This window comes from Puma concolor, chromosome B3 (genome assembly GCF_028749965.1).
Source record: "Puma concolor isolate L17-30 chromosome B3, mPumCon1.1.hap2, whole genome shotgun sequence".
NCBI classification, from domain to species: Eukaryota; Metazoa; Chordata; class Mammalia; order Carnivora; family Felidae; genus Puma; species Puma concolor.
Window position 1 is genome coordinate 62612087 of NC_141672.1, and position 23881 is coordinate 62635967.

At 36.5% G+C, this 23881-nt stretch overlaps 1 protein-coding gene across 3 annotated transcripts in view; it reads left to right on the forward strand.

The window, feature by feature from the left end:
- The window catches only part of SLC25A21 (solute carrier family 25 member 21), a 480482-nt gene that overhangs the window by 247822 nt on the left and 208779 nt on the right, over positions 1 to 23881 (forward strand). Inside the window, exon 1 of one of the 3 annotated variants that reach the window (XM_086709898.1) lies at positions 19435 to 19501. The exons of the other annotated variants lie outside the window; for them this stretch is intronic. The gene's annotated coding sequence lies outside the window, so the exon portion shown is untranslated. Of the gene's footprint in view, positions 1 to 19434; positions 19502 to 23881 lie in introns of those variants that run through there. 3 annotated transcript variants of the gene reach the window in all.

Genomic DNA, 23881 nt, shown 5'->3' on the forward strand with positions numbered 1-23881 from the left:
TATCACCCATTTTACCCACCTCACAATCCCCCTTCTCCTTGGCAATCACCATTCTGTTCTCTGTATCTATTTTGTTTTATTTGTTTTGTTTTGTTTTATATTGCACATATAAGTAAGGTATTTGTTTTCCTCTGACTTAATTGACTTAGTGTAATACCCTCAAGTTCCATCCATGTTGTCACAGATGGAAATATTTCATTTCTTTTTTTTAAGTAGTATCCCATTATATATATTACTATATATAATTACTATAATATATAATTTATATATGGATATAATAATATACAGTAATATACATTACTACATATGATACATCGCTATATTGACTATATTATTATATTTAGATTACTATAATTACTATATATACTATATAGTATATATATTATAATATATATTACTATATATAATTACTTTAGTAATTACATATAGCATATAGTGTATATATAGTATAGTATAATAAATATTTAGTATATACTTTGTATATATTCTTTATCCATTCATCCACTAAAGAATACTTAGGTTGTTTCCTTATCTTGGCTATTATAAATAATGCTGTGGGGCACCTGGGTGGCTCAGTCACTTAGCATCTGACAGGTCATGGTCTCACAGTTCGTGAGTTCAAGCCCTCCATCAGGCTCTGTACTGACAACTTGGAGCCTGGAGCCTGCTTTGGATTCTTTGTCTCCCTCTCTCTCTGCTCCTCCCCTGCTCATGCTCTCTCTCTCTCTCTCTCTCAAAATAAATAAACATTAAAAAATTTTGTAAATAAATAATACTGCAATGAACATAAGAGTGCATATGTCTTTTTGAATTAGTGTTTTTATTTTCTTTGATAAACACCCAAAAGAATTACTGGATCATATGTAGTTGTATTTTTAATTTTTTTAGTAACTGTCATAGTGTTTTCCATACTGGGTGCACCATTTTATATTCCCACCAACAGTGCATAGAATGCCCCCTTTTCTCCACATCCCTGCCAACAGTCATTATTTCTCTCTTTTTTTAAGGTTTTATTTTTAAGTGATCTTCTACACCCAACATGGGGCTCAAACCTACAACCTCAAGAACAAGAGTTGCATACTCTACCAATTGAGCCACCCAGGTGCCCCAACACTTGTTATTTCTTATCTTTGTGTTAAAAGCCATAGTGATATCTCATTGTCATTTTGATTTGCATTTCTCTAATAATTAGTGGGTGATGTTGAGCATCATTCCATATGCCTGTTGGCCATCTGGATGTCTTCTTTTGGAAAATTGTCTATTTGGATTCTTTGCCCCCCCCTTTTTTTAAATCAGAATGATTTTTTTTTTTTTGCAACTAAATTGTATGAGTTCTTCATAAATTTTGGACATTAGCCCCTTGTCAGATGTATGATCTACAATTTTTTTTCCTATTTGTAGGTTGATTTTTCATTTTGTTGATAGTCTCTTTTGCTGTGCAGAAGCTTTTTAGTTTGACGTAGTCCTACTTACTTATTTTTGCTTTTGTTACCTTTGCTTTTGGAGTCAGAAACCATTTTCGTGACCAAAGTCAAGGAGCTTATCATCTGTATTTTCTTCTAGTAGGTTTTATGGTTTCAGGTCGTAACATTCAAGTTTTTAATCCATTCTGAGTTAATTTTTGTTAATAGTGTAAGACAGTAGCCTTGTTTCATTCTTTTGCCTATGACTGTCCAGATTTCCCAACACTATTTATTAAAGAGACTGTCCTTTCCCTATTGTACATTCTAGTGTCCTTTACTATAAATTAATTGACCATGTATGTGTGGATTTACTTTTGGGCTCTACATTCTGTTTCATTGGTCATTATGTCTGTCCTTATGCCAATATCATACTGTTGTAATTATTATAACTATGTAACATATTTTGAAATCAGGATGTGTGATGCCTCCAGCTTTGTTCTTGTTTCTAAAGATTGCTTTAACAATTCTGGGTCTTTTGTGGTTCCATACAAATTTTAGGATTGTTTGTTCTATTTCTGTGAAAAATGCCTTTGGTATTCTGATAGGGATTGCATTGAATCCGTGGATTACATTGGGTAGTATGGATATTTTAACAATATTAATTCTTTCAATCCATGAGCATGGGATATATTTCCGTTTATCTGCGTGTCCAGTTTCTTAAATTATTTTCTTATAGTTTTCAGTGTACTGATCTTTTACCTACTTGGTTAAATTTGTTCCTAAGTATTTCATTATTTATATATAATTGTAAATGGGATTATTTTCTCAATTTCCCTTTCTGATAGTTCATTATTAGTGTATAAGATGTATAAAAATTATGTAACCTGCAACTTTACTGAATTTGTTTATTAGTTCTAACAGTTTTTTGGTAGAGTGTTAAAGGTTTTCTCTCTATATAATTATGTCATCTGGAAATAGTGACAGTTTTACTTCTCCCTTTCTAATTAGGATGCCTTTCATTTTTTTCTTTCCAAGTTTCTCTGGGTGGGATTTCCAATACTATGTTGAATGAAAATGGTGAGTGGGCATCTTTGTCTTGTTCCTGATCTCAGAAGAAAAGCTTCCAGCTTTTCACTGTGGCATATGATGTTAGCTGTGGGCTTGTCATATATGACCTTTATTATGTTGAGGCATGTTCCTCTATGCCTACTTTGTTGAGAGTTTTTATCATAAATGGATGTTGAATTTTCTCAAATACTTTTTTCTGCATCTATTGAGATGATCATATGACTTGTATCCTTCATTTTGTTAATGTGATGTATCATGTCAGTTGATTGGCAGATGTTGAATCATCCTGTATCCCTGGAATAAGTTCCACTTGATTACAGTGTATGGTCCTTTTAACGTATAGTTGAATTCAGTTTGCTAATATTTGCTTGAGGAGTTTTGGATCTATGTTCATCAGGGACATAGTCTGTGATTTTGTGTGTGTGTATATGATGTCTTTGTCTGGTTTTGGTATCAGGGTAATGCTGACCATGTAATATTTGCTTTATATATGTAGGTGCTTGTATGTTGGGTGCATATATATTTACAAATGTTATATCTTGTTGGATTGACCCCTTTATCATTATGTAATGTGTTTTTTTGTCTTTTACTTAGAGTCTTTGTTTTAAAGTCTCTTTTTTCTGATATAAGTATAGATACACAAGCTTTGTTTTGGTTTCTGTTTACATGTAATATGTTTTTCCATCTCTACAATTTCAGCCTATGTGCATCTTTACATCTAAGGTGAGTGTCTTATAAGCAGCATATAGATGAGTCTTGTTTTTGTTTTGTTTTGTTTTGTTTTGTTTTGTTTTGTTTTGTTTTGTTTTATCCATTCAGACACTCTGTCTTTTGATTGGACAAGTTAGTTCATTTACATTTAAAGTAATTATTGATAGGTATGTACTTATTGCCATTTTGTTAATTGTTTTCTGGCTGTTTTATGGTTCCTCTCTGTTGCTTTCTTATTCTCTTGCTCTTTTTCCTCATGATTTGATGACTTTCTTTAGTGTTATGCATCGATTCCTTTCTTACTATCTTTTGTATATCCACTGGAAGTTTTTGCTTTGTGGTTACCACTAGAATCACATATAATGGCCTATATATATAACAGTCTATTTTAAGTTGATAGCAACTTAAGTTTGAACACATTCTAAAACTACATTTTAACCACACCCTGCTACAATTTGTTTTTGGTACTACACTTTACATCTTTCCATTTTGTCTATCTCCCACTGGCTTTCATGAGGAGAATGCAAGGTCAGGGCATGCCTGCCTGCTTTCACACAGTGGCTGGAAGGCACAGGGCCAGGGCATGCCCACCCATGCTGTCAAGGGAGAGGGAGAAGGCAAAAATGGCACCTACCAGCACCTCTATTCCCCAGAGAGAGTTCCAACAGTCCCCTGCCCTCCAGAAGTCACTATAATATAGCAAATTCCTATAGTCTAGGCACTTTTCAAACTGATGCTTTTGTGCTGGCCCCTTGGGTGCATGAGTCTGCATACAAACCCTTTAAGAGAGTATCTCCAGGGGCGCCTGGGTGGCACAGTCGGTTAAGCCTCCGACTTCAGCCAGGTCACGATCTCGCGGTCCGTGAGTTCGAGCCCCACGTCAGGCTCTGGGCTGATGGCTCAGAGCCTGGAGCCTGTTTCCGATTCTGTGTCTCCCTCTCTCTCTGCCCCTCCCCCGTTCATGCTCTGTCTCTCTCTGTCCCAAAAATAAATAAACGTTGAAAAAAAAAAAAGAGAGTATCTCCATTCCATTTGGGACCCTCCATTTACTTTGGGTCCCCTGTACATGAGCCCCATTGGTTTTCAAAGTCAGATGTTTTGGAGGCTCATCTTTCTGTTGCAGATTTCAAGTGCTGGAGTACCTGATGTGGGTCATGAACCCCTCATTCCTCAGGGAGAAGCTCTATATTTGTGAGATCTCTCCCAATTGTGTGTCACTGTATCAAGGGTGAGATTTTTGGCAAGACCACATCTCTGCTTCTCATATCCATGTCAGTGTGGCTCTTTACTATTTGTAATGAAAGAGCTGTGCACCTAGTTTTCACATCTTCTTCAGTGGGAACTATTTCACACGTCACTGGAGATTCAGTGTCTGTGGGAAGAGGTGAGTTCAGGATCTTCTGTGCCACCATCCTGGATCACCACCCCCCCTCCCATATTTTAAAAAATTATATCATATTCCTGCCACCTGCGTGTGAACATAAAATTTCAAATGGAGCCTGCTTTATAATTCTAAATTTTCCATGGATATTAAACTGTAATTGATACCAGGAATTATTTTACCTGAATCAATAGTTTTTTTCATGGATGTATCTCTGTAGTAGGATAGATATATTGTCTAGAGAACATTTGCCCTACCATAAAGGTAACTAGAACTAGGGGCACCTGGGTGGCTCAGTCACTTAAGCATCCGACTTCGACTCAGGTCGTGGACTCGCACTTCGTGAGTTCAAGCCGCATGTCAGGCTCTGTGACACACTCAGAGCCTGGAGCCTGCTTCAGATTCTCCCTCTCTCTCTGTTCCTCCCATGCTCACGCTGTCTGTCTCTCAAAAATAAATAACGATTAAAAAAAACTTTTAACGTAACTAGAAATAGGAAGTTCTTAAAATTAACAGTCTCTGGAAGAAATATTAACTGGTTTACTTCTCAAGACAGCAAAACTTCTAAACTTGCTTCTTCAACTACATTTTGTGTGTTTGTGTTTATTTGACTGATTTCCAGAGCTGAAATTAGCAATCAGAAAAGTTTGCAGAACTGACAAAACAAAATATCTTCAGGACATCTTTACAGAATAACAGCTTTTATGGTAGTGTAATTTTGTTTACAGAGAATGAAATTCATTGGCAAGATCTTTACTTTCATTCATCACTATTCTTTGTCTTTTGTCTTTAAATATGTGATATAATAATTTGGTCTGTGGTCTTTAGCAAGGAAACATTTGATTGCAAATCGAGTGTATGTATATGATTCAATCAAAACTTATACTATCTGTTCTTTGGCCTCCTGTGTAATTACCAAAAATTCAGTCCTTGGTATTTCAAGTCTTTGAGTATCCATACCCAAAGACTTGAAATATCCATAAACATACACACACACACACACACACACACACACCACCACACACGTATGTATGTGTGTGTATATATTTATATTTATATTTAATTTATTTCACACACACACCACACACACATATGTATGTGTGTGTGTTGTGTGTATAAATTTATATTTATATTTAATTTATTTCTCCCATTCCACGCTAGGAATACCAAGGAGGAATTTTAGAATTTCAGTAGATACAGGAATTGCTGGGACTTAGGAAATGCCATTATGAAATCCTGACCCCAGAGTAATATATTATTTCAATGTCAGTTTGATATATCTCTTAGCAAGTATTCATACCAAAGTTAAAATATACTTAGAATTCATTCAGTACTTCTAAAACTGGATTAGGAGTTTGTACTAAAAAAGATGGCTCAATAAATATATTATGTTTAAGCATGGGTAAAGAAATCTAATGAAGATATAACCTAATAAGCAATTGACTAATTTTTAACATGGAAATAGCTGTTTAAATCTCACTCCAAAGCACTTTAAAGTAAGATATTATACCTAATGGCAAAGTGGATTTGGTAAATAGTTTTGGTTTAAGATTTAGAGAAGACTGGCATCTGAGGTTATAAAACTGATCATGTATCTTCTTTTCTTCTTGAGATAATTATTTCTAGGAGCGATAGGAAGACCATGAACTCTGTTTTGGTGTCTATGGTTGGACTCTACCTCTTTTTACTGTCTTTTTTTCTCTGTTTAGTTACTATCTAGAAGTTCTGACTGATCACATAAAACCTTTTTCACAGAGGAGGGTAGTTAAAAAAGAGAGAGAGAAAGAAAAATTTATGTGTCTTACACTTAAAAGGATCTTTTGGCTTTTCCCTTTACAGCTTCTTTTTCTTCCCCACCATTTGGTGGGGTTTTTTTGTATGTGTGTGTGAATGTTTTTCATTAGTTATTTTAAAGGTAATAAAGATGTGTGACAAAGTTATAGCTTCTGCATTTTTTTTCTACTTTTACAGTTGTGTTGGTTTCTGATCATCTGCAATGAGAAAGTATGAAATTTATTTATATTAAATTGAAGGTGATTTCTAAAAATGGCTCTAGATTTACACAATTATTGTGGACAATATTTCCCTGCCCTTGGTGAAATCCTCTCTTTAAACTCCTCTGTGTTGGGCTTTCTCATCCTGCAATTCTGAAAACCATTCTGATTCAAGTCCAGCCAATTCCCTAGGTCCAGATCGGGAGTCTGTAGTAAATTTTGTTTTTCAGGAAGGATTTAAATCAACTTGAGGATGATAGCTTTTCAGTAAGTTATTTAGGAAACTGGGGATGTTTGAGAAATAGTTGCTTATCATGTTGAGCTTGGCATTTTGGAGGAAAACCATGGCATCCCACAATCATCCCTTGATCTCTGTAAAGACATGTGATTCTAGGGTGGGTGACCCATGGGTCTGACTAAGTGTAGCAAGGCTGTTTGTGGACATCTGGAGCTCAAAGTATGTCTAACATCTGCTATACTGATGTTAAGATTTTTTGCAACTTTTTTAGCTCAATCTTTATAGTAAATCTTATACACTAAGGAAGCTGGCCTAAGCTAAGGAACTTACGGGGCTTTGCATTTTATATTCCTTTTTAGAGAGTGTACTTCTGCATCACAGTCACATAAGGAGCCTTTGTCTCTTCCCCAAAGTCTAGTGCCTTGAACAATGCAGATTGTTCATACACACAAGTGATGCTAAATCACACATCTCAGACCCTGAAAACACTTATAATCATGAAATGGCAAAAAGCAATAAGATTATGCTGCCAGTTTCAGTTTTTCAGATGAGAACATTTAATTTGCTTTTAGTCAGGTTGTTACTGAAAATGAAATCTGCATTTTCCAAAACTTCACCTTTGTCTGTAAATATTTTTAATCTTTTCTACTAATGGTACAATACAAGGTACCTCTTGACTTTTATATAATTAGCATTATTTTTGCCAGGAACTTAATTATTTTCTTTATAAATAATATTTCACTAATGTTTGACTAGGAACTAGTCAAACCATAATGCCATTAGTTTGCCTCTATAGTTTATGTCTTATTTATATAGCTCTGAATCCAAGAACTGAAGCATCTTTCAGTGCTTTATTGCTACATTTCTTTATTTACTATATTCAACATTACTAAATTGCTTTCTGTGCACTATGCATTGTGATAGATGCTAAGGACCAAAATGTGAATAGTACATGGGTTCTGTTTTTTGAGGAGCTTACATTTTGGTGGGAAAAGGAATACATATGTACAAAATTATTGTAAGACACAGGATATAAATGACAAATTGTGGAAAAGAGGCTTCTCTCTGTTTAGAGTTGCCCAAGTGGCATTCAAAAGGCAGATAGGAATGTGGGGCATTCTGACCCTTGGTGTCCAGAAGGCCAGGGTCAAACAAGATATGCAGTTACTTTTCTAGGGTCAGAAAACAGGAGATACACCAAGGAAAGAGAGTTGAATATTGGAGATGAAGTCCTGGACAAAAAGATGGGGTTTAGGTGAATCTTTTCTTATGAGTAGTGGGCAATCAATGAGGCAGTGGAACATCAATATCAGATATGCAAGAAGAGTAAAGAGAAGCTTGAAGCAGAAAGAGCCATAGTGGAGGATATTGTTCAAGTCCACTCAGAAATAAGGAAGGCCTGACATTTGATAAAGACAGTAGAAACAGAGAAAGGAAGAGATTTAAGAGAAATCAAGGTGTGAGAAATCCCATGATTTAGAGGGCTTCTAGGTTGAAGATGAATCTTCTGATTTGCATTATTGTGTGTAGGATGGATGGGGGGAGCCAAAGGAGGAGGAGGTTGGTGGTGGGGCTGGGAAGAGAGATGAGAGATTCTGTTCTGGTCAGATTGAGATTTAGGTACTCAAGAGACATTCAGGTGGAACTGTCCAGGAGATCATTTAAAAGCTGGCTCTGAGCCATAGAGAGATCAAATCTAGATAATAGATCTGGAACTCAACAGTTCTTAGGTAGTAGTTATAAGCTAATTACCTTAATTTTGTCAGAGTATGTGCCCACATTTTCAAAATTAATTGAACTGAGTTTATGTCATTTAAAAAAAATTCACAATTTATGCCATTATGGCCTACAATCAAACAGCATCTCTTTATGTGTTTTAGTGGAACCCACCAACATATTCACATTATCCACAGTTGTTAAATAGTGAATTTAAATTAAACCTCAATGAAAACTATGTTGGAAATACATTGTGTGTTGTTTGTTTTGTGCTAGAACACTATGAGTAGCTTTGAACTATATATGTGTGAGAAAAATGAGAAATACTTATATTTATTTTCCCTGATGGTGGGGTTTATAATACATTAATTTATGAGAAGATAAAGGATAAACAGCTTGAATGAGAAGTGATCTCATGAGACAACATCTGAGCTCTTTTTCATGTCATTTTATGATCCCCAGGATGCTAGTAGCATTGTCAGAGGCCACTTGTATTGACAATAGTCCAGAGTCTTAAATCTCTGTTTTTTAGTTGGTGAAATTTTCTCATATTGCTGAGAATCCAAGAAATGCTATAATCAATTTTTTTAAATCTAAAAGCCACCTTTTATTTCTTTGTTTTCTCAAATCTTACCAAAGTTTTTTAACATTTATTTTTTATTTCTATAGTCTTTCCACAGATATCCTTATGGACCCACTTCTTACCCGAGAAGAAGTAATGTAGGCAGTAATGTCCTTTGAGCATATGACTCTCAACTTGATTCTGACAAATTATTTAGAGATGCTGATTAGGTTACACAGGGGCCATGACCTTCAGGAGTTTTGCTGATTTGTCTGGTGGTTACCAGTCATTTTTCAAGGTCAACAAGCAGTGAGAAGGTCAACAGTGCTAAGAGAAGCCATCATATAGTGTGTAACTTGGTTTGAGATAGAATGTTGACCTCTTGTCATTAAAGAGGACATGGGGCAGATCACAGCCAAGGCTGATGCCTAAAAAGTGTGATGATACTTCTAGGGTGTCACAGCAGGAATCTCAATAGCTGTTCAATTAAAGTCAGATGTTCCAGAGAAGAGGGGACGTGGCATGCATTACAATAAGCTGAAGGGCATGATCCTTTCACTTTGGAGGGATAGAGAGTCTTACTCTGATGGCCATGTGGTTCTTAATTAGAAGAGTTTGTTTTCTGACAAGACGAACAATATTAGTTTCTAGCTCCATAGCAAAATGCTCATGGTGGATTTTGTGTGATTATCTTATCTTTGGTTATAGAATTGTTTCTAGCATCTCCTCATCCAATCTTCACCCCTTTTTGCTGTACTCCTGCTGTAATTAAGTTTTGAGAGAGAAGAGAGAGTGTGGGAGTTTGCCCTTGTTAAAGACAGGTTAATTCTAGACATGGCTTTACATGTTGACATTTCCCAGTTAGCTCACAGCTCATAGTAGAATTCTGTTGAAACTGTGCCATGATATACTGCCAGCAAGTGGGAGTGGTGAAAAATACTAGGAAGGCTAGTGACGGCTAAAATAACACAAAATAGTACTGCTGTCATCACCTGTTTCGGCAACACAGCCCTTACCAACAGTGCAGCAAGGAGACCCCTACATATTTGATAGTATATTAAGGAAGAATAGTTAGCTTGCATCATTCTGATCATTTTTAGAGTGAAAAAATAGTTTTTTTTAAAAGTGAAACTAAATAATCTTATATTAAACAAGCTGGCCACTGGATGGTTTACCTACCCCCTTTATTTATTTTTATTTAAAATGTTTTGTCTCTATTATCCCTTTCAGTTTGAAATCAACTTTCAGTTTCTTTCCTTCAGGGAGAAGACAATCAGTCCTTTAAAGTGCTTGCTTTGTGTAATAGCCAAATTTTAGGGAAATATAAATTAAAACCACTTGCTGTGATTAAATTTGAAACTAACAAATACTTCCATGCATGCAACATAACCATTTTTTTTCCTGACATGATTATTTGGTGCAAGATACCCTATTTGTAAAATGTTTGCATTTGGCTCATCATAAAAGGTGTTTTCTTTTTTTTCTCTGAAAAATACCAATTAGCCCTGATTATGTGTTGTCACTCACTTTATGTTCTTTTTCCAATGCAAAGAAAAAATAAACAAAACACAGAAGTTGGTCTTAAATATCAAAGATCAAACAAGAGGAAGAAAAAAACCCCTTACCCTATGGACTCTTGGAAATTAAAATATAAAAGTCTCTTGAAATAGCCCTGCTTTATGTAATGTTGCTGTGAAACACAGGCAAAAGCCTGTTTATATTAATCATCCTTTTCTGTAGCTTCCATTGGCAATCAACTGCTGCATTTCAGCTGTAAGAGCTTACCTTACCAATGTTTTCTGTCACTGGGTAGTACTGGAAAATGTTTTCACAGGCCTCAAATATACCAGATGGAGACTATACTGTCTCCCAAACACTGACAAATCATTTATTAATTTTCGTCACGGTGATTAAAACCAGTCAAGTATAAGGGAATCTGGAAGCAAATTAAACACGTATTTATTCTAAGCTGGAAATTTCCTTAAGTCTTTCTGATTTGCAGAAAGTTTATGTTCATTTATTCTTGTTCACCTTCTGCCAATGTCAGTGTATTTAGCATTTAGCTTTCAGGTGGAAGATCTGCCTTAGAAGAGTTGCTTAGAAGAGTTGCTTATTAAGGGAAACCCTTACCTAACTACAACTGTCCCATATTACTGTGACTTCTTATTACATGACCTAGCAATATTCTGCATAATCATATATTGTAAAAACCTAATATTTCTTGGAGTGTGTCTGTCCTTCTTAGAATGTCCCTCAAGCTTTACTGTGATAATTCAGAATGTTCTGACCTATCTGATTCTGAATTTCCATGTCTATCAAAGACATACCCACGTGGTGCTTTCCATTCATTCATACTTAACTTAGTACCTAAGAAAATTAATACTTAGCATTTGCTGTGATTGATTTACTCTGATTACAATTAAATGATCTATAAAAGGTTCTTTTGACAACATACGATTTACAATAGACTAAGGAATCACTTCACTCAGACTTTTTATCCCCTATTTTTCTACCACTAATAATGAGAAGGATTATAAACATCTACTCAAACAACTCGTTCTTATCCTTCCTAAGTCAGTTCAGACATCACTACTTCTGCCTCTACTTTAAGGTGTTTATTCTTCCCAAAATACGTTTTGGATTTTAACTATGTAAACAATATAGAAGCTTATATAGTAGTTTTTGTGTTAGGAATTTCTCTCTCTCTTTTTTTTTATGTATCATTTTCTGGTCCTTAAACCCATATTGTATAGGTCAAAAGTTTTTTGAAATTGGAAGGAAAGAAATGACTTAAAATAACAAAAACTTAAAGTTTCACCATTACTTAAAATTACATTATTACTTAAAGTTACATTATTAATATTATCTCTTAATAGAAGGAACAGATTTTCTCAGCCAGTGGCAGGTGGAAAGGCAACCCAGCGGGTGGCTGCTGGGGAGAGAAGGGAGAAATGTTGCCTTGAGGCCTCCTTCTACCCAGGGATTTATTCTTTCACCAAAGATGCTATATGATAAAATCAATTTTTAATAAATAAGTCTTGTTCTGAAAGTCCACACAATCCAGTGTGGGTGGAAGAGAATTAGGAGGTAGATTGGTGAATAGAACATTAGAATTCACTGTGATACATTACAAGAGAGCTAAGATGTGCACCTAACTTAACGAGGATAGTCCAAGGAGGACTCCTGCCTAAGAAGGATTACCTTTAGCCAAGCAGAGGCTTAAAATCTTGGCAAATTAACATGTAGGCAAATGTTTACCCACAATATAGTTTATGCATTAAGCATTAATTTGTGTTTGTATATTAATTTTAAAATAATCTATAGATTTATCTTCAGTTTTAGACTACATCAATTCAATGTATTCATTGAATTCAATTTCTAGAAATGGGAGTTTTGAGTGAGACTCATTTTTAATGAGACTGTATATTCAGTAATGCTTTCAGTCAGATTATAAGGCCTTAACTGCCATAATCAACTAGGATTTTATTAGTGCCTGCTGCCTGTAGAGAGGTACCAAGTGCAGCAGAATGTGGGGCAAGATCTTGGACTCAAGTTAGATGAACTTGAGTCTTGTCAGGCTCTGACGCTTACTAGCCATGACCTCCAGCATGGTTTCTAGTACATCCCCATCCCTCGTACAACCTTATGGTTGTGAGGAGCAAATGTATGTAAACTGCTTAGCATGGTTACTGGTACATAATATTTGTGCAATAAATTTTAACTATTTGTTGAATGATTGAATAAGTAAACATTGTTGTTATAAATTCTTAACAGAGTTAGTGAAATAGGTCTAATTCTTTCTACAACTTGGTTCTTGTGGTAAAACTGAACTTTCTTGGCAATGGATAGGTAGTTTATCAGTTTTTAATTCCCAGGATATATTTTTGATTTAAGATAGATAATAAGTCATGTAGTATACCATACAGAGAAGACACATTTTATAAATAAGGATTTAAGATAGTAAGTAGCTATAATAAGCACACAGTAAAGAAATACTCAGTGAGATACATAGAGATATAGACCTAGCTAGCTAGCTAGGTATCTGTAATGATTTTTTAGGAAGGTAACTGTAGCTCAGGATAGCAAAGTGGTTAAGAGCACAGACTAATTGGGTTTTGTTAAAACATCCATTTTTATCATGTCTCACAATTCTGCAGGTTGCTTGGACACACGTGGGTAGTTCTGCTGGCCTTGATTGGAGTCTTTCATGCAGTTACAATCAAATGGTGGCTGCAGTGGCAGAGATGACTCCCTCACGTGGCTGGCTGTTGGCATAGGCTCTTGGGCGAGACTGGAGAGTCTCTGTTCTCCTTCATGTGGCCTCTACATGTGGCTTAGACTATTCAGCACATGGCAGCTGGATCTCCAAAATAAGTGTGCCAGCTGAGAAAATACCAGTGTGAAAGTGGCTTTATTAAGCCTCTGCTTACATAACACATGCTAATGTCTCAGTGTCCAAAATCAGTCATGGGGTGAGCTTGGAGTCAATGGGAAAGGGCATTCCACCAGGACCGGAATGCTGGGAGGTATAGTTGATTGGTGACCACCAAAGTAATAGGGCACAACAGGGTTGGATCTCAACTCTGCCTCTTACTAGTTGCGGGGGCTTGGGAAGTTATTTCTCTTCCCTGTGCCTCAATCTTCTCATTAATAAAGTGGGGAAATTTTGGTATTCTCTTCAGAGTGCTGCTGTGAATACTTTTGTCAGCAATGAGTTAATGAATGAATTAATACACAAAATATGTGCAACAGCTTTGATATATAAAAGCACTTAAAGTAAGCTAGTTTTAATAGTGGTGATGATATGGGGCGCCTGGGTGGCACAGTCGGTTAAGCGTCCGACTTCAGCCAGGTCACGATCTCGCGGTCTGTGAGTTCGAGCCCCGCGTCAGGCTCTGGGCTGATGGCTCGGAGCCTGGAGCCTGTTTCCGATTCTGTGTCTCCCTCTCTCTCTGACCCTCCCCTGTTCATGCTCTGTCTCTCTCTGTCCCAAAACTAAATAAACGTTGAAAAAAAAAATTTAATAGTGGTGATGATAGTAATAGTTGTAGTAAGAGTAATAGTAGAATTATTATTAGTAGAAGCAGCAATAAAAGTAAAAAAAAGAAATGTCATTTTAGGAATAGAGTACAGCTTCACTACAACTGCTGATTTAGTTTCACAAGAGCTTTTAAAATCTCTAGTATGTTGATTTTTAGAAAGCTAACAGTTTGGGTTTGGTTTCCCTTTGATCATATTGAAAACTAATAAAATTTTCCTCACAGTTCAGGGGCTAGAAAACACACACTGAAAGATACATACAATTCATTTAGAGAAGCAAATCAGAATTTACAAAATACAATAAAAGGATCTTTGATTTAAGGAATTAAAGAGCTCTTCCCGGTTCAGTTAAGAGTTTTACAGATCATTAACTACTTGACAGGTCTGTTCAATAAAGAAATGACTATAATTCCAAAATAAGCCACTAATGAGTTTTTAACACCTCCAAGGTACTTCTTAGGAAAGTACCACAAATAGAGGCTAAGAAATAATTAATATTTTTAGAGATATACCCCCTGGGATCAAAAACATCTACTCAATCACCCCAGGCGATAATCTCCGAATTATTTCTCAATTCCCAATCAACTTCTAAGTATCTTTAATCCCTTTCTCTCCATCCCCGTCACCACTTCCCAATTTCATGGACTAATCTTTTTTCATCCCTATTAATGTAAATCTTCTAACTGGGCTCATGAATTTGGTCTCTCTGCATTGTAGTTCTGCTGCCAATGTTCTCTTCTGAAAACAAAGATGAGATCTTGTCACTACCCCACCATCTCTCATCTTCCAACACTTTGAGACTTCTTATTTCACACCTGTAAGGTCCAAACTGCTCAGCAGGATGGTGAAAGCTCTCTCTATTTTGATACTTAGTAAATGCTTAATAAGAGGCTGTTAAATTAAAGAATGTCCCAACTTGGGGTCTATCATAATCTATTTATGGAGAAGTGCCTGTCGGGTTCTTGAAATAAGAATGACCCTAAGGTCCCTAGACTTACACTTGGATTGCCCGCTAGCTTTTATGAATATTTAAAGTGAAGTAAGTAGTATCTCAGTTAATCTACTAGCTACGCTTCCTCAAATAAGAGCATTTGATAGTCTGATACACCTGAATAATTAAGAGTGGTACTTATATACCTTTACCATGCGTGATCACAGTTCTGTATAGGAGCAATGGCACCCTCCATTAAGGCTATGATTTGCATAGTAAAAACTTGATAAAGCAAACTTGAATTCGCTGGAATGGTATCATTGTTTGTATTTAGCTAGGAGAGTTTGTGTTATGCTTCCACTTTAAAAAATCAGTATATTTTCTTGTTTTGTGATGTGATTAATTGTTAGTAGCTTATTTGATGGCTTGCCAAATGTAGTAAGGGCACTGGACATTTGTTTGCTAATCTGTTTACAGGAGAGAGAAACCTTGTGGAGTTTTTTTGATGACTGTGTTCTTATTAACTTCTTTTAAAACATGCTTAACTCATATAGTTTCTGTCACCAGTAATTTTTCTTTTTTGCAGTAGAGTTCACTCTGTTTTCTCTGAAATTGTGTCCTGAATGAAAAAACCCAAATTTAGAATAACACTGTTCATATGGCCAGTGCCTCCTAAAAATGGGGGGTTGGGTGGTGAGAAATTGCCAAATACTGTGGGGTGCCATGGAGCACTGAGACTGTGAGCTTGGGTTTTTTTAATTTAAAAGACAAGTGCAGATTAATATGGCTTGCTACAATAGGCAGGGATGAAAAGAAGACTGATATAAAAACAGAAGAATCATGTCAGGGTGTTGGTATTCTCTGGGGTTTTGTCCTAGTCCCTCTTCTTACTTTCAGACTCACCCTGAAGAGTGCTATCCCCTCCCATTGTTTCCATGGCCATCCACATGTGCATGGCTCACAAATGTGTATCATCCCACTTGGATGCCTAGCAGGCCCCTATCTTCAACATGTCCCTAACTGAACTTGTCATTCTCCTCAGAGCTGTTCTTCAGTGAATGGTTCCATCGTCCATCATCCTCAGGTCTCATATATCTCTCCCTCCACCTCCCTTATTCCCAACATCCAATCCATCCTTTTCTCCACTTCCCAAGTGTCCCTCAAGTGCCGTGCCTTTATTTCTACCCTTTTGGATATTACATCTGTTGTCTGGATGATCCAGTAGCCTCTTCCCTGGCACCCTTGCCTCAACCATCATCCCAACCCTAATCCATCCTTTCTGTTGTAGCCTGATGCAAAAAAGCAAATAAATTGATTATGTGAGTTACTCCCCCTCTTAAATCTTTTCATTGGCTTCTCATGTTCCCTGAGATAAATTTAATGTTCCCTAACTTAGCTGAAGATCCTCCAGTGTCTGGTTATATCCTATGTAACTCTCCATTCCTATTTCACAGCACCCTCACTCCATTCTCCATCCTGCATTATCTAGAACAGTAACTGCCATACACATATGGCTATTTACATTTAAATTAATTAAAAGGAAACAAAAACAAAATATCATTTCTTCAGTCATAATAGCCACATAATAGCCACATAGTAGCCACACATGAGGCTAGTGGCTGCCATGTGGGATAGCACGGATTATAAAATGTTTCCGTAATTGCAGAAAGTTTTATTGGATAGCCTTGTGTTGAAATCCTTTCATTTCCCAGAGCTTTGCCTTCTTCTCTCATTTATACTCTTTTTTATCCTTTGCCTGGAATGATTTCTAATTATTCTTTCCTCCCATCAATGCCTTGTGATTCCCCACCATCATTTTTTAATAGACTTTATTTTTTAGAGTGTAAATGAGGAAAAGATACAGAGGATTCCCATATACCTTCTGCTCCTGTACACACACACAACACCTCCTATTATCAACATCCCCCACCAGAGCAGTACTTTTGTTAGAATGGATGAACCTATATTGATTCATCATTATCACCTAAAGTCCATAGTTTATATTAGGGTTCACTCTTGGTGATGTACATTCTATGATTTATAACAAATGTATAATGACATGTATCTATCGTTATAGTATCATAAGGAATACTTTCACTGCCCTAAAAGTTCTCTGTGACCTACCATAATTTTTTACATATCACTCAACTTCTCTAAAATTCACTCTTCATCTGCTAACAAATCAAGTCCAAATTAGACTGCAAAGCTTTCTCGTATCTCCCTCCTCTGAAGTCCTATGAAATTACAGAGTTGAATATAAAGTAACCAGGACTTTTTAAACTGGAGAATAAATCAGAATTTATTCACAGTGTTGAATATTGAATAGTAGCTTATTTCAAGGCACTGCCTTAATCAAAATATTTTTTGGATACCCACTCTTGGAATTCTCTTCAGAAATAATTTGTCTTTTATAAAATGATTTCATTAATATGTGGTGACATTTCTTTAGGTATCAGTCTCTGTATTCACTATTCTTGGTTCTATCTGATACTCAGTTCTTTCCAGAAATTGAATCTGTCTTCAAAATTACAACTTTAGGTGTTTAAAAGTTATATACAACAAGGGAATCCCATAGAATCCAAAAAAGTTTTTAAACCTTGGCAATACCTTTTTCATGTTTATAGGCAGTGAAGGTGACAGCTTTGAAAAGGATCACACTCACTCATGTTGGTTAGTTCTGATATGTTTGTTTAGAAACAAATAAACCAAAACCTATAGGCTATGGTATCATTCCTTCTCAGATGTTTACAGGTAACTTGATGATTACCTGGTACATTGCATTGTAAAGTTGAACCTATTTTCAAATTTTAATTAAAGTTTTTTTGTTTATGTATTGTACCTCAAAGTACTTGATAAAAACTCCTTGAAGGTAGACTCTTAATCATTTTTAATGTTTTCCATGGCACCTCAATTACTGCTAACAATAGTTAATAAATAATTAATACTTTGCAGTTTCCACAGCATACCTAGAAATATGATCCCCTATTTCCTTACACAGTCCTGTAAAGTAGGCATTTTTCCTATAATCCCCAACCTCTAGTCAAAAGAAAGTGGAGGTTGGGGCATGGAGTGTGCCATTCTGGGCCTATATGAAGTAAGCTAACAGGCAGAAACAGGAGCTATCTGATCACTTTGGGATTTATAGAGGATACAGTGGCTTTTCCTTTATCCATGCTGGTGATGCATTTTTTTTTTTAATTTTTTTTTTTAACGTTTATTTATTTTTGGGACAGAGAGAGACAGAGCATGAACGGGGGAGGGGCAGAGAGAGAGGGAGACACAGAATCTGAAACAGGCTCCAGGCTCTGAGCTGTCAGCACAGAGCCTGACAGGGGGCTCGAACTCACGGACCGCGAGATCGTGACCTGGCTGAAGTCGGACGCTTAACCGACTGCGCCACCCAGGCGCCTCTGGTGATGCATTTTTAAGGGGCCAATGTAGGCCCTTAACAGCCATTTTCCTACTGCTGATACAGGGTACTGACTTACCAGAACCCATACCTTTCATTCACTCATCCATGCTTTGTAACCATGTTGGCCATCAACAAACAGTGCAACTTCACTGATTTTTCAGTAGTATGTGCTCAATTTTTTTTTTTTTGTTTTGATTTAAATATAAATCTTAACAGGATTCTCTCAGAGGCTGGGTTTTGGGGGTATTTTTTTCTTAGATATTTCTGGGACTTTTCAATATGTAGAATGAACATGTATTGCTCTTAAAATTAGAAGAACTGATGGGGCGCCTGGGTGGCTCAGTCGGTTGAGCATCCAACTTCGGTTCAGGTCATGATCTTGCGGTTTGTGAGTTCGAGCCCCACGTCGGGCTCTGTGCTGACAGCTCAGAGCCTGGAGCCTGCTTTAGATTCTGTCTCTCTGTCTCTGTTGCTCTCTGCCCCTCCCCCACTCATACTCTGTCTCTCTCTCCTTCAAAAATAAACATTTAAAAAAAATTTTTTTAATAATAAAATTAGAAAAACTGAGCGCCTGCATAGCTCAGTTGGTTGAGCATCTGACTCTTGATTTCAGCTCATGGTCATGATCCCAGGGTAGTGGGATCGAACCCTGTGTCAGGCTCCATGCTGAGCATGGAGCCTGCTTCTGATTCTCTTTCTCTCTGCCCGTCTTCCCCACTCACGTGCACTGTCTCTCTTTCTAAAATAAAAAATTGAAATAAAATTAGAAAACCTTATTTTTTACTTTAGTCATTTAGATTTTAATAGCATCTTAAAAACAAGAACAGTTAAAAATTTTTTGAGAAGTCAAATAGTGGACACTAGGAGTATTGTTCATTTCTCTCAAATCATAGCAGAGTAAGTATTGCATTTCACTTCTCACATGTTAACTTTTATAATCTGATTATCTACCTCTACCTCTTTATAACAAATGACTTTATTTTCAGTGTGAGAAAAGACTTGCTACTTTACGATGGAAACTCCAGGTGACTTCTATATATCCCAGGTAACTCCGCGTTTACTGTGTTCTTCTTCCACATCACTCACTCTTTCCTAAGTCACACCCTGAACATTCCTCCCGTTTTTTTTTAATTCATATATAATTTGAGACATATCCATTTCTCAGGTTTGGCGACAGTTCAGGACCAAGGGACAAGGTCACAGAGATTATAGACTGTTGAATGTGTGACAAGGCGGCTCATAAAGAATCTGGTCAGATGTCCTTCATTTGCCTGTAATTAACTACAGCTGCTTTTTATGTTGCGAGTTGATCTTTGATCTGCTTTCCCCTTCAGACCTCTGTGCACAAGGTAGTTAAAAACAAACTAGGAGGCCAATTTTAAAGACAAAAAAAAAAAGAAAAAGAAAAGAAAATCCCTTCGGGGTAATCAAGTGACAGTTGAAGCAGCCATAAGCTGTTAGCTTTATTCATTAGAGAACTTTAAACATGTCAAGAAATAGAATAATGTCCCTGCTATTAGATCAGCCTCAACAATGAAGATTACAACAGCCTTGGGACGCATGAGTGGGCAAACTTTTTGTGAAAACAAGTTTATTGAGGAGCATTGTACTATAGTGGCACAGAATCTAGCTTACACAGTTTCATAGCAAGAATATTGGTTCAATATGCATTGAGAAAGTTGGCCCTCTAGGAGTGGCAGATTTACAGTGCAACCTTGCTCTAACCCAAATGGCCCCTGCAATTAGGTTAAGAAAAACTTCCTACAGGCTCTACCGCTCGAATGGATGGCCTCTGTTACACCACATCGCTCTTGCCGAAACATTTACAATAGTACATGATCCAGCATAAATTTTAGTTTGGTAATGACCATGTAAATCTTGAAATCTTTCACAGGTTTATGTAATTGATATGGTTTTCTTCTGAATCAAAATTCTAATGTCAATATCAACAATTTTAAAAATAGAGCATTCCTTAGAGCAAATAATCTTGGACTAGAGTTTAAGAACTGTATTGAAAGAGGGTCAATTCTAATCATACCTAAGTGGATTCCCTGGTATCATTTTTTTCTTCTTTATCGTAATCTGTAGCAGCCTACTCATTATTTGGGGGCTCTTAATAACATGAAAGAATATTTGATTTAAAAGGGAGAACATCCAGAACTTCCCAAACCTTAAATTTTCGCCATGCATTTTCAATTTTCAAAGTGGTTCTTCCTCCTAGTAAGTTCCAGAGAAAAGTCAGCCTTATGATATCTCTTGTCACCTACAAAAATTAAGAGAAACAGACACCTTCCTATATTTCATATTTTTCTTATTCTTAAAAGTGACATTTTTGCTCAGGTCAAAATTAGGAGGCTCTTTCAGTTGCTGATTCATGTCAAGTTCTTCCAAATGATATGTTAGCAATCCATTTATTCCTTTATACCTAACTGATTTGTACAAGCTTAAATTATGAGTGAAGGTCATGACTTTCCATTGGATAAACTTATGGCTTTTCCCCAATCACATCACTTACCTCTTTCTTGGATCTTGTAATCATGTTGTGTGTCTTGCCCTTCAATATTCCTGTTAGAGGATGTTCTTTCAACAAATAAGAATTTGCTAATCTGAAGAGCAGTATGTGTGGAGAATATACTTTGTCCTTTAATACCTGAATGTTTATTCTAAATATTCCATGTTTGAGGTTTGAAAGAACTTTCTAAGAAGAAAAAGAAGGGGAGATGACACCTTATTTTATATATTTTCAAAACAGAATGATTATACTCAGTTAAGATTTAGACTTCATAACTATAGGCTAGAGACACTTATGTGGCCAAACAAGGGAAGCAGGAGGGCCAGATTCAACAATGGGATACAGGGGGCACATGTCCCTGTACTCAGCTCTGGCTAGTTGTTGTCTTGCAGAAAGGTGACTCAGGGATGCCAGATATTTCAGTTTTTCAGGTAACCTGAAATCTGATTTTTTTATGTGAAAATTCCTGATTTCTAAATGTTGACAACCAACTCATTCTTGAAAGAACACTGTGTGAACTGAACAAAACACATCTGTAGACTATTTTCTGGAGGTAGTGCCTCAATCTTCTTTTCAATGCTTATTGCTTGGGCAAGCTATGACATGGTTTTCAAAAAGTAGATAGAAGATTTTGAGTTCCTTGTGGATGATACTGTGTAATCAGAAGTGTGCACACAAACTGATAAAAAGAAATAATGGCATCAAGGTTAGGAATAGCAAATGCTTATATAGTGATGACTTATAGTCTTTCACACTCTAATGGATCCTCAGAACACCCAGTAAGGCCAATAGGACCATTATTTTTATTCCCATCTTATAGAGGAGGAAATTGAAGCTCGATGAGTCCTTATTTCAAGGGCACAGAATCTTTAGAGAAATTGTTGAAAGTCATGGATTTCTCTTGTCATAAAAATGAACACTAAAAAAGAAAAATTTAGCATGTAATTTCTAGGAATTCGTGGACACCTTCCTCTTCCCAAAGTTCAACCACAGGTTAAGAACCCCTGGAATAAGTGATCTGTGAAACTTGATACAGAGCTCAAACAGAGATTTTCAGAGGGGTGTGTGTGTGTGTGTGTGTGTGTGTGTGTGTGTGTGTGTGTGTTTCTACTACATGCTTCCCTCCTTAGAGAAAGGCACAGTTGAGACAGCAGCCAATAGAGTAGAGCCTTCCCAGGCTGAAAAGCCATCTGCAATTCCATCCCTGCCCCCCTGTCCCCACTAGAATGACTAGATTCTGAGATGAGGCTGGAACTGGGGAGGATGCCATCAGTAGTACAGCTGGAACCTTCACCATCATGGTCTCTAGAACACTTCTCAGGGTTATCTGAGAAGTTTCAGAGTTACAAATAGTGATAGCAGCAAGAAGAGTAGCCACTGTTTATCCCATGATTATACTATGTCAGACACTGTGCTGAGTGCTGAAGTCAGTACAGTTTGTGCCTCCATCACACAGATAAGGAAATTGCTAAACCAAGATTATCATTCAGACTCTGCATCCAACACTGTTAACCACTTCTGCCTTTCCTTCTGGGGTGAGCATATGGAGGAGATGGACGTGCAGGGGAGGATCCTTTATTCCATAATTATTCTTAAGATACATGATAGTATGAAAATTCGTGAAAGGTCCATTGATTTTCCTTCTAAGACACAGTGTTGTTGGTTTTTTTTTTTCAAGTAGTATGGCTTTTAAAAAAAATACTGGGCATTTAAGAAGGTAAAGGAAAACCCAATTGTACCCAGTTTAGTGGAAATTTCATATGTATCAGTCATTGCTAAACCCCTGTTATGCTGCCTAAATCAGTGATAATCTATGTATCTTCCATGTCTTTGAAAGGCCAGACAGACCAAATTTATCTACAACCCAACTAAGTGTGCAGTATTTCCAAATACTTCAGGAAATAATACATTACAGATTTGATTTCTTCACTTTTCGCACATGGTGTTATATGTGTCATGTAAAATGTGATACTTGCCAAATTAAAATGAGCATATGCCAAACATGAATAGCTTACACAAGATACAGAGTGTAAAACTTTTTATTTATGTGGAAAACCCCAGTAATCAAGAGTATATCCCCTTAACAGAAGTGCGTAACTTGTAATGAGTTATGCAAACTGGTTGTTAAGTGAATAATCTTGGAGTTCATGGAATTTGAAGAATTTTTTAAATGTTTGTTTATTTATTTATTTATTTATTTATTTATTTATTTATTTATTTATGAGAGAGAGAGAGAGAGGAGGAGGAGCACAGAGAGAGGAAGAGAGAATCCCAAGCAAGCCTCATGCTGTCAGCGCAGAGCCTAACGTAGGGCTTGATCTCACCAACCTGTGATATCATGACCTGAGCCAAAATCCAGTCAGTCGCTTAACCGACTGAGCCACCCAGGCACCCTCAAAGAATGTTTTTTAGGCAACAGTGTGCGGAAGGCTAATTTGCTATATGGATGATACTTGAAATAGAAATGTAAGCTTCAAGTGAACATCCAAAATGGAGAATTTGAATTTTTAAAATATTTCAATGTTATTTAAGTGACAAGAAATATAAATAGTAAAATAAATTTTCTTGGGAGTTATTTCTACTTAAAATTTTTTATTTAGGTTTAAAAGCAGGATTTTATATTAGAAATCCAGTCTAAGCACAGCAAACTGTCATCATTTGTTAAATACAGTTCCCCACTAGCTGGTATTTTATGGTTTCTTAAAGCCAGGCAAGATTCTGAAAGAACATAATTGCTTTGTCTTAGAATTAAATGTATTTTATAAAATTCTATTTACTTTAATTTTTTTTAACCTTTATTTATTTTTGAGACAGAGAGAGACAGAGCATGAACGGGGCAGGGGCAGAGAGAGAGGGAGACACAGAATCGGAAGCAGGCTCCAGGCTCTGAGCCATCAGCCCAGAGCCCGACGC